The sequence below is a fragment of the Nycticebus coucang genome, chromosome 12 (genome assembly GCF_027406575.1).
Source record: "Nycticebus coucang isolate mNycCou1 chromosome 12, mNycCou1.pri, whole genome shotgun sequence".
In the NCBI taxonomy this organism is placed as follows: Eukaryota; Metazoa; Chordata; class Mammalia; order Primates; family Lorisidae; genus Nycticebus; species Nycticebus coucang.
In genome coordinates, this window is record NC_069791.1 from 15,770,597 (window position 1) to 15,784,471 (window position 13,875).

At 42.7% G+C, this 13,875-nt stretch overlaps 1 protein-coding gene across 1 annotated transcript in view; it reads left to right on the plus strand.

Annotated features, from left to right (window-relative positions):
- FAM186A (family with sequence similarity 186 member A) overlaps positions 1-13,875 on the plus strand; it is a 118,393-nt gene that overhangs the window by 25,025 nt on the left and 79,493 nt on the right. The window lies entirely within an intron of this gene.

Consider the following 13,875-nt stretch of genomic DNA (forward strand, 5'->3'; position numbering starts at 1 on the left):
GAGTGAGAGGACAACTCTTGTACCTGTTACTCCATCTGGGATGAAACCTTAACTTGAATTGGCTCAAGGAGTAGGGGGCCAGTCCCATATGCCAGAGGTGGCGGGTTCAAACCTAGCCTCGGCCAAAAAAAAACAAAACAAACAAACAAAAAATTGTAATAAACATAAAAACTGGTAACTGAAAAGCTCAATGAATTATCAAACAGTACAACAGAGGCCAGGCACAGTGGCTCATGCTTGCAATCTAGCTTAAGCTCAGGAGTTCAAGGCCAGCCTGAAGAAGAGACCCTGTGTCTACTAAAAATAGAAAAATTATGGCTCAAGCTGCTAAGGCGCCAGCCACATACACCTGAGCTGGTGTGTTCGAATCCAGCCTGGGCCCGCCAAACAACAATGACGGCTGCAACCAAAAAATAGCCAGGCATTGTGGTGGGTGCCTATAGTCCCAGCTACTTGGGAGGCTGAGGCAGGAGAATCGCTTGAGTCCAGGAGTTGGAGGATGTCTTGAGCTGTGATGCCACAGTACTCTACCCAGGGTGACAGCTTGAGGCTCTGTCTCAAAAAAAAAAAAAAAAGAAAGAAAGAAAAATTAGGCAGGCATTGTGGCTACCTTACAGGTTTTTGTTTTGTAGTTACTATGAGACTTACATAACACATCTTATAGGTACAGCAGGCTATATTATGCTGATAAAAACCAACTCCAATTGCATAAAAAGAAACGCTACACTTTTGTTTCCCATCCTCCCATATTTATGTTTTGGGTGCGTATCCCCTAACAAATTATTGCACCTTTTATTATTAATAGTTTTGGCTTTTAATCTTTATACTAAAGATATAAATGATTTATATACCATCATTACAGTATTAGAGTATTCTAAATTAGACTTCTTACTTTCACAAGTGAGTTTTATAGTTTCATATGTTTTTATATTGCTAATTAACATCCTTTCTCTCAGTTTAAAGAACACCCTTTAGAATTTATTATGTACTTATTTTTTAGTGGTGGGAATCCCACTATGTTACCTAAGCTAGACTTGAACTCCTAGGCTCAATAGATCCTCCTGCCTCAGCTTCTGAGTAGCTGGGATTACAGGTTTACACTGTCATGCCAGGTTCTCTTTGATATTTATTATAAGGCAAGTCTAGTGGGGATAAACTCTCTTGGGTTTATTTGTCAGGGAAATTTTTTTTTATTTCTTCTTCACTTTTGAAGAACAGTTTTGGCAAGTAAGTTATTATTTATTTATTTATTTTTGAGACAGAGTCTCACTCTGTTGCCCTGGGTAGAGTGCCATGGCATCATCATACCTTGTTGCAACCTCAAACTCTTGGGCTCAAGTGATCCTCTTGCCTCAGCCTCCTGTGTAGCTGGGACTGTAGTCGTGTACCTCCATGCCCAGCTAGTTTTTCTATTTTCAGTGGAGATTGGGTCTCAATCTCTCTGAGGCTCGTCTTCAACTCCTGAGTTCAAGCAATCCACACACCTTGGCCTCCCAGAGTGCTAGAATTACTGGTGTGAGCCACTATGCCCAGCTTTTTTTTTTTTTTTTTGACAGAGTTTCACTCTGTTTTCCAGATTAGAATACAGTGGTATGATCATAGTTCAGTGCAACCTCAAACTCCTGGGCTCAAGTGATGCTTCTGCCTCAGCCTCCTGAGAGCTGGGACTACAGCCATGTGCTACCATGCACAGCTAATTTTTTCTATTTTGTATTTTTTATTTTTATTTTTTTGAGACAGTCTTACTTTGTGGCTAGGGTAGAGTGCTGTGGCATCACAGCTCACAGCAACCTCATTCTCTTAGGCACAAGCAATCTTCTTGCCTGAGCCTCCCAAGTATGTGGGACTGCAGGAGCCAGCCACAATACTCAGCTATTTTTAGAAACAGGGTCTCACTGTTGCTTAGACTGGTCTCAAACTTTCTATCGACCTCAAGAAATTCTCCCACCTCAGCCTCTCAGAGTGCTAGGATTACAAGCAGGAGCCACCATATGCAGCTGAAGTAAGTAGTCTTGGCTGGCAGATTTTTTTTTTTTTTTGAGACAGAGTCTCACTATGTAGTCCTTGGTACAGTGCTGTAGCATCACAGCTCACAGCAACCTCAAACTCTTGGGCTTAAGTGATTCTCTTGCCTTAGCCCCCCAAGTAGCTGGGACTATAGGCACCTGCCACAATACCCAGCTATTTGTTGTTGTTGTTGTTATAGTTGCCATTGTTGTTTGGCAGGCCCGGGCTGGGTTCAAATCCACCAGCCCTGGTGTATGTGGCTGGCACCCTAGCTGCTGAGCTACAGGCACTGAGCTGGGTTTTTTGGTTTGTTTTCCAGGATTTCGAATATATCATTCCAGTCTCTCCTGGCCTGTAAAACTTCTGCTTAGAAATCCACTGATATCCTTATTGAATTTCTCTTATGTGTAATATGCTCCTTTTCTTTTAAAAAAATTATTATTATTATTTTCGAGCCTCTCACTAAGCAAAGCAGGCAAAGTAATTCAGACAACCTGATGACCGGAATACCACTTTGCAAGTGAGAAATTAGGCTTCAGAAGAAATGAATCATAGGCAGTATTATTCCCAATAGTCAAAAGGTGGAAGGAACACAATGTCCATCAACTGATGAATGGATAAACAATACAGGATCTATACAGATAGTGGAATCGTTTTCAGCTTTAAAGAGGAAGAGAATTCCAGGGTGCCAGCCCCATATGCTGGAGGTCATGGTTCAAACCCAGCCCTGCCAAAACCTGCAATAAATAAATAAAGAGGAAGAGAATTCTAAAAGAAAAAGGAAAAAAGTAAGGGACTTCTGACACATGCTACAAGATGATGAACTTTGAGGACATTATCCTAAGTAAAATAAACCAGTCACATTTGGGGAAATACTACAGATTCCATGTACATGAGGTACCTACTGGAGTCAAATTCATAGAAACAGAAAGAACGCTGGGTGTCAGGGGCTGGGCAAGGGAGGAATGGGGAGTTATTGTTTAATGGGCGCTGAGTTTCGGTTTCACAGATGAAAAGGTCCTGGAGATTGGTTGCACAACAATGTGAATGTACTCAACACTGAACCACGCTTAAAAAGATTAAGGCAGGAAATTTTACATTATGTATATTTTACCAGAATTACAAATTTAAAAGAAAAGAAATGAAGCAACTTGCCCAGGTGCCTCTGATGGGAGGTATGAGAAGCAGAATTCAGATCCTAGCCTGATAGTGACTCTCTGCCATGAAAACTCCCAGCCATGTATCTGCTGAATGAGTAAAATTCAGGGGAAGAAGGTGGCTTCTGGAAAGGAAAAACTTTACTAAGAAAAGACACAAGAACTGACCTGATGAAACAGTGGAGGTGGAGCAAGATGGTGGCCAAGTAACAGCTTCCCTGCAACTGGGCACGGTGAGTCTGGGGAGATAAGACTCCAGGCATCTCTGGCTGGTAGGATCTGCCTATGATCATCCCTTTGAGGATACAGGAAGTCAGCAAGGGACTTCTGGACCCCAAGAGGAGGACAAAAACAGTGGAAAACTGGCAAGTGGTTGCGTGTGTTCGATTGACCTAATCCCGTTGGCAGCCATGAGTACAAGCATCAGTGAGACTGCGAACCCGAGAGGCCTTGCCTGTGAACTGTTTCGGTGTTTTTGGACTTGGCATTCAGTTGAACTGCCTTGGGGAGAGCTTGAGCAGGAGTGCGGAGAACTTTAGGCATTGTCTAGGTCCCCAGACTAAGCCGGATGGAGCTAATAGTGTTTGGCTGTGGGCCACAGGGAGCCACTGTGAGAGAACTGCCCCAGCAAGCTCCACCCTCAGGGTCGCAGAGCAAGGATCGGGCAGGAGCTAGTAACCTAGTGACTGAGAAGCCTAAAGGCGGGGACTGAGTTGCCTTATAGCCTTAACCCTCAGGGGCAGAGTGAGACCAGTTTTGGCACACTAGAGCATCGGGCTGTTGCCCTGGGTAGAGTGCCGTGGCGTCAAACTCCTGAGCTTGGTGCCATCCGAACCTCCATAAGAGCTGTGCCATGAACCCTGACCTGCGACCTGCACCCACCGGGCCTCTGCATGCCCTGACCAGGAACTGCGGGAGCCGTGCAACCCTGCGTCCTCCCTCCTGTATCCTCCCTGCCTCCACACCAGCCAGCTCGTCTGGCCAGGGACTCTGGTAGCCGCGTGCCCTCTGGAGCCCTCCCTGCCTCTGCACAGAGCCCTTCTCCTGGCCAGAGATTGCTGGAGCCTTGGGCCCTCTGTGCCAAAGTCACTGGGAGCCAGGCACTCCCAGAACTGTGCACACCACCTCCCACCCTGTTGCTGGATCTGGGTGTGTCACACTCCGGCGCTGCTTCCAAAACCAGAACTCCCTGGCTGGGGCAGCCCCAGAGGAACTACACGGGGTCACTCCCACAAAGATCCAGCAACAATAGATTGATCCCGCTGGGGTCTAATCTTGGAGAGACATCTCCCCAACTCTGAGGATGGCCAGAGGCAATGGTGAAAAACAATCATGAGGCAATATCAACAGAAAAACTCTGGCAATATGAATAATCAGAGTAGATCAACTCCCCCAAGGATCAATGGAGCAGACACAGCACAAGATCCCACGCACAAACAAATAGCTGAGATGTCAGAAATCAAATTCAGAATCTGGATAGCAAATAAGATCAAATTAGAATTCCAAGCAGTAACCCAAAAGGTATCTCAAGAATTAAACAAATTCAAAGACCAATTGACCAAAGATTTTGACATATTGAGACAAGAAGTTGCAGCCCTCAAAGATCTGAAAAAAAAAGTAGAATCCCTCAGTAACAGAATGGAGCAAGCAGAAGAAAGGATTTCTGACATTGAAGGCAAAGCTTTCGAATGCTCCCAAACTCACAAAGAGGAAGAGAAATGGAGGGCAAAAACAGATCACTCTTTCAGAGAGCTCTGGCTTAATTCGAACAAAACCAATATTCTTCTTATAGGGATCCCTGAAAGCAATGAAGTGGCTTCACAAGGCACAGAGTCTCTTCTCCATGAGATTATGAAGGAGAACTTTCCAGACATGCCAAGAAATTCTGAAATTCAGATAGCAGACAGTTTCAGAACTCCAGCACGACTCAACCCAAATAAGACATCCCCCAGACACATCATAATCAATTTCACTAAAGTTAATATGAAGGAGAAAATTCTGAAAGCAGCCAGACGAAAGAAAACCATCACCTACAAGGGGAATAATATTAGAATAACTGCAGATCTCTCTGCTGAAACCCTTCAAGCTAGAAGAGGATGGTCATCAACTTTTAATTCCCTAAAAAAAAATAACTTTCAACCTAGGATCCTGTACCCAGCAAAACTGTTTCATTTATGATGGAGAAAATAAATACTTCAATGACATTCACATCTTGAAGAAATTTGCGATAACTAAACCAGCTCTCCAGGATATTCTCAGACCTGTCCTCCATTAAGACCAGCATAATCCTCCACCACAAAAGTAAACCCACCTACAAAATTTTGATCAAATTCCAACTTCTACAGTCACAAAAGGATTAAAAATGTCCACCGGACTCTCAAAAGGCTTATCAATATTCTCAATTAATATGAATGGTTTAAACTGTCCTCTAAAGAGGCACAGGTTGGCTGACTGGATACAAAAACTCAAGCCAGATATCTGTTGCATACAAGAATCACATCTTACATTAAAAGACAAATATAGACTCAAGGTAAAGGGATGGTCATCTATACTCCAGGCAAATGGAAAGCAGAAAAAAGCAGGCATTGCAATCCTATTCACAGACACAATAGGCTTTAAACCAACCAAAATAAGGAAGGATAAGGATGAACACTTCATATTTGTTAAAGGTAATAATCAATATGATGAGATTTCAATTATTAATATTTATGCACCCAACCAGAACGCACCTCAATTTATAAGAGAAACTCTAACAGACTTGAGCAACTTGGTTTCCTCCAGTTCCATAGTAGTTGGAGATTTTAACATCCCTTTAGCAGTGCTGGATAGATCCTCCAAAAAGAAGCTAAGCAAAGAAATTTTAGATTTAAACTCAACCATTCAACATCTGGACTTAACAGACATCTACAGAACATTTCATCCCAACAAAACTGAATATACATTCTTCTCATCAGCCCATGGAACATACTCCAAAATTGACCACATCCTAGGCCACAAATCTAACCTCAGCAAATTAAAAAAAATAGAAATTATTCCTTGCATCTTCTCAGACCATCATGGAATAAAAGTTGAACTCAATAACAACAGGAACCTGCATACCCATACAAAAACATGGAAACTAAACAACCTTATGCTGAAGGATAGATGGGTTATAGATGAGATTAAGAAGGAAATCACCAAGTTTTTGGAACAAAACAACAATCAAGACACGAATTACCAGAACCTCTGGGATACTGCAAAGGCAGTCCTAAGAGGGAAATTTATAGCACTGCAAGCCTTCCTCAAGAAAACGGAAAGAGAGGAAGTTAATAACTTAATGGGACATCTCAAGCAACTGGAGAAGGAAGAACACTCCAACCCCAAACCCAGCAGAAGAAAACAAATAACCAAAATCAGAGCAGAATTAAATGAAATTGAAAACAAAAGAATTATACAACAGATCAATAAATCCACAAGTTGGCTTTTTGAAAAGATCAATAAAATAGATAAACCTTTGGACAACCTGACCAGGAAAAAAAGAGTGAAATTTATAATTTCATCAATCAGAAATGGTAAAGATGAAATAAAACAGACCCCTCAGAAATTCAAAAAATCCTTAATGAATACTACAAGAAACTCTACTCTCAGAAATATGAAAATCTGAAAGAAATTGACCAATACCCGGAAGTACGCCACCTACCAAGACTTAGTCAGAATGAAGTAGAAATGTTAAACAGGCCTCTATCAAGTTCTGAAATAGCATCAACTATACAAAATCTCCCTAAAAAGAAAAGCCCAGGACTAGATGGCTTTACGTCAGAATTCTACCAAACCTTTAAAGAAGAACTAATACCTATATTACTAAACCTCTTCCAAAATATAGAAAAAGAAGGAATATTACCCAACACCTTCTACAAAGCAAACATTACCTTGATCCCCAAACCAGGGAAAGACCCAACAAGAAAAGAAAATTATAGACCAATATCACTAATGAATATTGATGCTAAAATACTCAATAAGATCCTAACAAACAGAATCCAACAACACATCAAAAAAATTACACACCACAACCAAGTGGGATTTATCCCAGGGTCTCAAGGCTGGTTCAATATACGTAAATCTATAAATGTAATTCAGCACATAAACAAACTAAAAAATAAGGACCATATAATTCTTTCAATTGATGCAGAAAAAGCTTTTGATAATATCCAGCATCCCTTCATGATCAGAACACTTAAGAAAATTGGTATAGAAGGGACATTTCTTAAACTGATAGAGGCCATCTACGGCAAACCCACAGCCAATATCGTATTGAATGGAGTTAAATTGAAATCATTTCCACTTAGATCAGGAACCAGGCAAGGTTGCCCATTGTCTCCATTGCTCTTTAACATTGTAATAGAAGTTTTAGCCATTGCAATTAGGGAAGAAAAGGCGATCAAGGGTATCCACATAGGGTTAGAAGAGATCAAACTTTCACTCTTTGCAGATGATATGATCGTATATCTGGAAAACACTAGGGATTCTACTACAAAGCTTTTAGAAGTGACCAAGGAATACAGCAATGTCTCAGGCTATAAAATCAACACCCATAAATCTGTAGCCTTTATATATACCAAAAATAACCAAGCCGAACAAACAGTCAAGGACTCTATTCCTTTCACAGTAGTGCCAAAGAAGATGAAATATTTGGGAGTATACCTAACAAAGGACGTGAAAGAGCTCTACAAAGAGAACTATGAAACTTTAAGAAAAGAAATAGCTGAAGATGTTAACAGATGGAAAAACATACCATACTCATGGCTGGGAAGAATCAACATTGTTAAAATGTCTATACTACCCAAAGCAATATATAATTTTAATGCAATTCCTATTAAAGCTCCATTGTCATATATTAAAGATCTTGAAAAAATAATACTTCGTTTTATATGGAATCAGAAAAACCCTCGAATATCCAAAACATTACTCAGCAATAAAAACAAAGCAGGAGGAATCACGCTACCAGATCTGAGACTGTACTATAAATGGATAGTGTTCAAAACAGCATGGTATTGGCACAAAAACAGAGAAGTAGATGTCTGGAACAAAATAGAGAACAAAGAGATGAATCCAGCTACTTACCGTTATTTTATCTTTGACAAGACAATTAAAAACATTCAGTGGGGGGCGGCACCTATGGCTCAGTCAGTAGGGTGCCGGCCCCATATACCGAGGGTGGCGGGTTCAAACCCGGCCCTGGCCAAACTGCAACCAAAAAATAGCCAGGCGTTGTGGCAGGTGCCTGTAGTCCCAGCTACTCGGGAGGCTGAGGCAAGAGAATCGCCTTAAGCCCAGGAGTCGGAGGTTGCTGTGAGCTGTGTGAGGCCACGGCACTCTACCGAGGGCCATAAAGTGAGACTCTGTCTCTACAAAAAAATAAAAAAACATTCAGTGGAGAAAAGATTCCCTATTTAACAAATGGTGCTGGGTGAACTGGCTGGTAACCTGTAGAAGATTGGAACTGGACCCACTTTCACCATTAACTAAGATAGACTCTCACTGGATAAAAGATTTAAACTTAAGACATGAAACTATAAAAATACTTGAAGAAAGTGCAGGGGAAACTCTTGAAGGAATTGGCCTGCGTGAATATTTTATGAGGAGGATTCCCCAGGCAATTGAAGCAGTATCAAAAATACACTACTGGGACCTGATCAAACTAAAAAGCTTCTGCACAGCCAAGAACATAGTAAGTAAAGCAAGCAGCCAGCCCTCAGAATGGGAGAAAATATTTGCAGGTTGTATCTCTGATAAAGGTCTAATAACCAGAATCCACAGAGAACTCAAACATGTTAGCAAGAAAAGAACACGTGATCCCATCTCAGGGTGGGCAAGGGACCTGAAGAGAAACTTCTCTAAAGAAGACATACGCGGGTGGCGCCTGTGACTCAGTGAATAGGGCACCGGCCCCATATACTGAGGGTGGTGGGTTCAAACCCAGCCCTGGCTGAACTGCAACAAAAAAATAGCTGGGCGTTGTGGCGGGCGCCTGTAGTCCCAGCTGCTTGGGAAGCTGAGGCAAGAGAATCACATAAGCCCAAGAGCTGGAGGTTGCTGTGAGGCATGTGACACCACGGCACTCTACCAAGGGCAGTAAAGTGAGACTCTGTCTCAAAAAAAAAAAAAAAAAAAGACAGACGCATGATCTACAAACACATGAAAAAAGCTCATCATCCTTAATCATCAGAGAAATGCAAATCAAAACTACTTTGAGATATCACCTAACCCCAGTAAGAGTAGCCCACATAACAAAATCCCAAAACCAGAGATGTTGGCGTGGATGTGGAGAAAAGGGCACACTTCTACACTGCTGGTGGGAATGCACACTAATACGTTCCTTCTGGAAGGATGTTTGGAGAATACTTAGAGACCGAAAAATAGACCTGCCATTCGATCCTATAATTCCTTTACTAGGTTTATACCCAGAAGATCAAAAATCACAGTATAACAAAGACATCTGTACCAGAATGTTTATTGCAGCCCAATTCATAATTGCTAAGTCATGGAAGAAGCCCAAGTGCCCATCGACCCACGAATGGACTAGCAAATTGTGGTACATGTACACCATGGAATATTATGCAGCCTTAAAGAAAGATGGAGACTTTACCTCTTTCATGTTTACATGGATGGAGCTGGAACATATTCTTCTTAGCAAAGTATCTCAGGAATGGAAGAAAAAGTATCTAATGTACTCAGCCCTACTATGAAGCTAAATTATAGCTTTCACATGAAGGCTATAACCCAACTATAGCATAAGAATATGGGGAAAGGGCCAAGAGAGGGGAAGGGAGGGGGGAGGTTAGGGTGAAGGGAGGGTACTGGGTGGGGCCACACCTACGGTGCATCTTAGAATGGATACAGGCGAAACTTTCTAAAGGCAGCATACAAATGTCTACATACAATAACTAAGAAAATGCCATGGGCAGCGCCTGTGGCTCAACAGAGTCGGGCACTGGCCCCATATGCCAGAGGTGGCAGGTTCAAACTCAGCCCCTGCCAAAAACTACAAAAAAACAAAACAAAACAACAACAACAACAACAAAAAAAAAAAAACAGAAAATGCCATGAAGGCTACATTGAACAGTTTGATAAGAATATTTCAGATTGTATATGAAACCAGCACATTGTACCCCTTGATTGCACTAATGTACACAGCTATGATTTAACAATAAAAAAAAAAAAAAAAGAACTGACCTGAGAGAGAGAAAAATTCAGTGGGCATGAAGTGAGGAGAATGGGTGTCAGGCTGCCTCTGCTGTGTGATCTTGGGCACACCATTCTCCCACTCTGGGCTTTGGGTGGGTCTTCACTCTTATATGAGGGTTAGGTTGGGAGAGCATACAGGTCCTTTCAGCTCTGAGGTCTAGAATGGGGTGAGATGGGATACCCAAGCACACCGTAATAGCGCCAATAGGCCCCAGGATCCTGTGGGATGCTGCGGTTGTCTTCACTCTGGAAAGCTGACAGTCAACAGATAGGGATAAATTCCAGACAAAAACTAATCCACCAAACTTTTTCTGAGCACCTATCATATATCAAGCTCTGTTCTAGGCCAGGTCCCGTTGGGCAGACAGTCTACTGGGGAGGACAGGCAATAGACAAGTAAATATGAATAGATTGAGAAAAGAAACAAACACAGGTACTGAAGTGCAGGTGTTCAGCGTGGGGGCAGGAAGAATTCCTGGTGGAGAGATTGGACTCTGGTTAGGATCCCAGGAAGGCACCTACTGGAAGAGGTGACATCTCTGCCAGGCCTTAAGCCTGACTTCCCAAGCCCTTACCAAACACAGGTGCTACAGATAAAGAATTCACAGGCCCAGTCTTGTTAGGAGAGAGACATGGCAGCAAACACATCCCAATCTGGCACAGTAGGTGCTGTAGCAAGCCAGCCACATTGGACACCAGATGTCAGGAGCCAGCCCCCACACGACCCGTGAGGGTCCCCAGTGCTTGGTGTGATGAGGGAATGGGGAAAATCATGTATGCTCCTTTTGGCTCAGCGCCTTTAGTTCAGCAGCTAGAGTGCCAGCCACATACATTGGAGCTGATGGGTTCTAATCCAGCCCAGACCTGCCAAACGACAATGACAACTACACCTAAAAAATAGCCGGGCATTGTGGTGGGCGCCTGTAGTCCCAGCTACTGGAAGGCTGAGGCAAGAGAATCACTTAAGCCCAAGAGTTTGAGGTTGCTGTGTGCGGTGGCATCACATACTGCATTCAGGATCCCTTCTTTGTCCTAAATTGCTGACAATTTGATGATAGTCTTGGCATAGTCTTATTTGGGCTGAATCTGATTGGAGACCTTTGACCTTCCTGTACCTGAATATTTATATCTTTCCCTAGATTTGGGAAGTTTTCAGCTATTATTACCTTAAATGGGCCTTCTGTCCCTTTTTCTTTCTCCTTTAAATCCTGCAATGTAATAGTAATTTTCTTGATACTGTCCCATAAATCCCATAAGCTTTCTTCATTCCTTTTCTTTGTTCTCTTTTCAAATAACCTATTTACAGATTCATAGTTTCTTTCTTCTGCTTGAATAGTTCTGCTGCTAATGCTCTTTATTACATTTTTCATTTCATTAATTGTATTTTTCATTAATTATATTTTCCTCCAGAATTTGTTTGATTTTTTCAATATGATTTCTATCTCTTTAAAATTTCTCATTTTTTTCAGGACTGTATTTTTAATTCTTTGACAGGCAGTTCATTTATCTCCATTTCTTTGGAGTTGGCTACTGGAAAATTATTGTGTTTGGAGGGTAATGTCTCTCCTTGGTTTTTTATGTTTCTTACTCCATTTTGTTGTCTGAACATTTGGTGGAGAAATCCCCTTTTATAGACTTTATAGGATGTTGTTGTCGGGAAAAAGGTATTCCTGTATGGGGGGGCAAGGAAAATGACTGGGTGGGGTACAAAAATTCTGGCACTAGTGAAAGTATAGGATCCATGCAGCCCTGTCAGCTGAGGTTAGTGTTGACAAAGATTATGAGCTTGTCATAATCAGGGATCTTCAACCTCCAGCACTATGGATGTCTACAATCGTAGTGAAGGCTATTGGAGTCTTTGGTGGCTGTGGCTGCTAGGGTCCTCCCAATGCCTTTTTCTCCCCCCTAGGGAGTTGTGGCTGCAGAATCCCTATTGGCACTAGGACTGGCTTGTGGACTTGCTTGTGATGACAGTGGTCCTGGTATCTGATGAGTGGCACCTGTGGAGCAGCCATAGAGTGGTGGAGGCCTGAAGCATGGGCTCATGTGGAGAGACCAAGGTGGTAATGGCACTGGTACCCAGGGTACAGGCATCCCCACTGCCATGTTGGTAATGGTATATAAAGCATGAGTGCTTGTGAAGCAGCAAGCAAGCCAGGGATGGGAGCAGAGAGCTACAGTGGCTCTGGGGTTTGGGTGGGGCCTAGTTTTCTATGGTGGCTGAGCTAGGGACCAGAGTATGGTACATGCAGAGACCTTGCCTCCAGGGCTCAGGGTGTGAACTAGTTCACTAAGGCTCCGTTGTCTGAGATGCAGATAAGAGCAGTGCTGCCACAGAGCCTGCTCTACTGTCTAGTCACTCATGGAGCAGCCACAGTTCAGGAGTTAGGGAGAAAAAAGTCTTTGTAGATGTGATTACATTAAGCATCTTGAGGTGGAGATATTATCTTGGATTGTTTGCTTGAGCCTTAAATGCAATCACATCACAATAGGAGTTTTCATATACACAGAGTAGAAGACAATGTGAAGACAACAGAGACAGATTTGAAGGTGCCGACCTTGAAGATTGTAGCATGTGGCCACATGCTGGCAGCAGCCACCCAAAACTGGAAGAAACAACAGATTCTGAAGGGAGTACAGCCCTGCAGACATCTTGATTTCAGCCCAGGAACACAGATTTGGGATTACTGATAGCCAGAACTGCAAGAGAATAAATTTCTGTTGTTGGGCCGGGCTTGGTGGCTCATGCCTATAATCATATCACTCTGGGGGGTTGAGGGTGGATTGTCTGAGCTCATGGGTTTGAGATCAGCCTGAGCAAGAGACCCCATCTCTAAAAATAGCTGGGCATTGTGGTGGGCGCCTATAGTCTCAGCTACTGAGGAGGCTGACACAGAAGGATCACTTGAGCCCAAAAGTTTGAGGTTGCTGTGAGCTATGATGTTATGGCACTCCCAAGGGCAACAAAGTAAAACTCTGTCTCTAAAAAAATAAAAAAATAGGCTCGACGCCTATAGCTCAGCGGCTAGGGTGCCAGCCACATACACTGGAGCTGGTAGGCTCTAACCCGCCAGGGCCTGACAAACAATGACAATGACAACAACAATAACAACAACAAAATAGCCAGGTGTTGTGGCGGGTGCCTGTAGTCCCAGCTACTTGGGAGGCTGAGGCAAGAGAATCACTTGAGCCCAAGAGTTTAAGGTTGCTGTGAGCTGTGATGCCACCACACTCTCTACCAAGGGTGACAAAGTGAGATTGTCTCCAAAAAATAAATAAATACATAAAAATAAAGAAACTTTTAATTGTTGTAGAAAATGATTGTACCATATTTTGTTTTTTGCAGTTTTTGGCCAGGGCTGGGTTTGAACCTGCCACCTCTGGCATATGGGGCCAGCGCCCTACTCCTTTGAGCCACAGGCACCGCCCCACCATTTTATGTTGCCACCAGCAGTGCATGAGAATTCTAGTTGCTCCTCATTTTTTG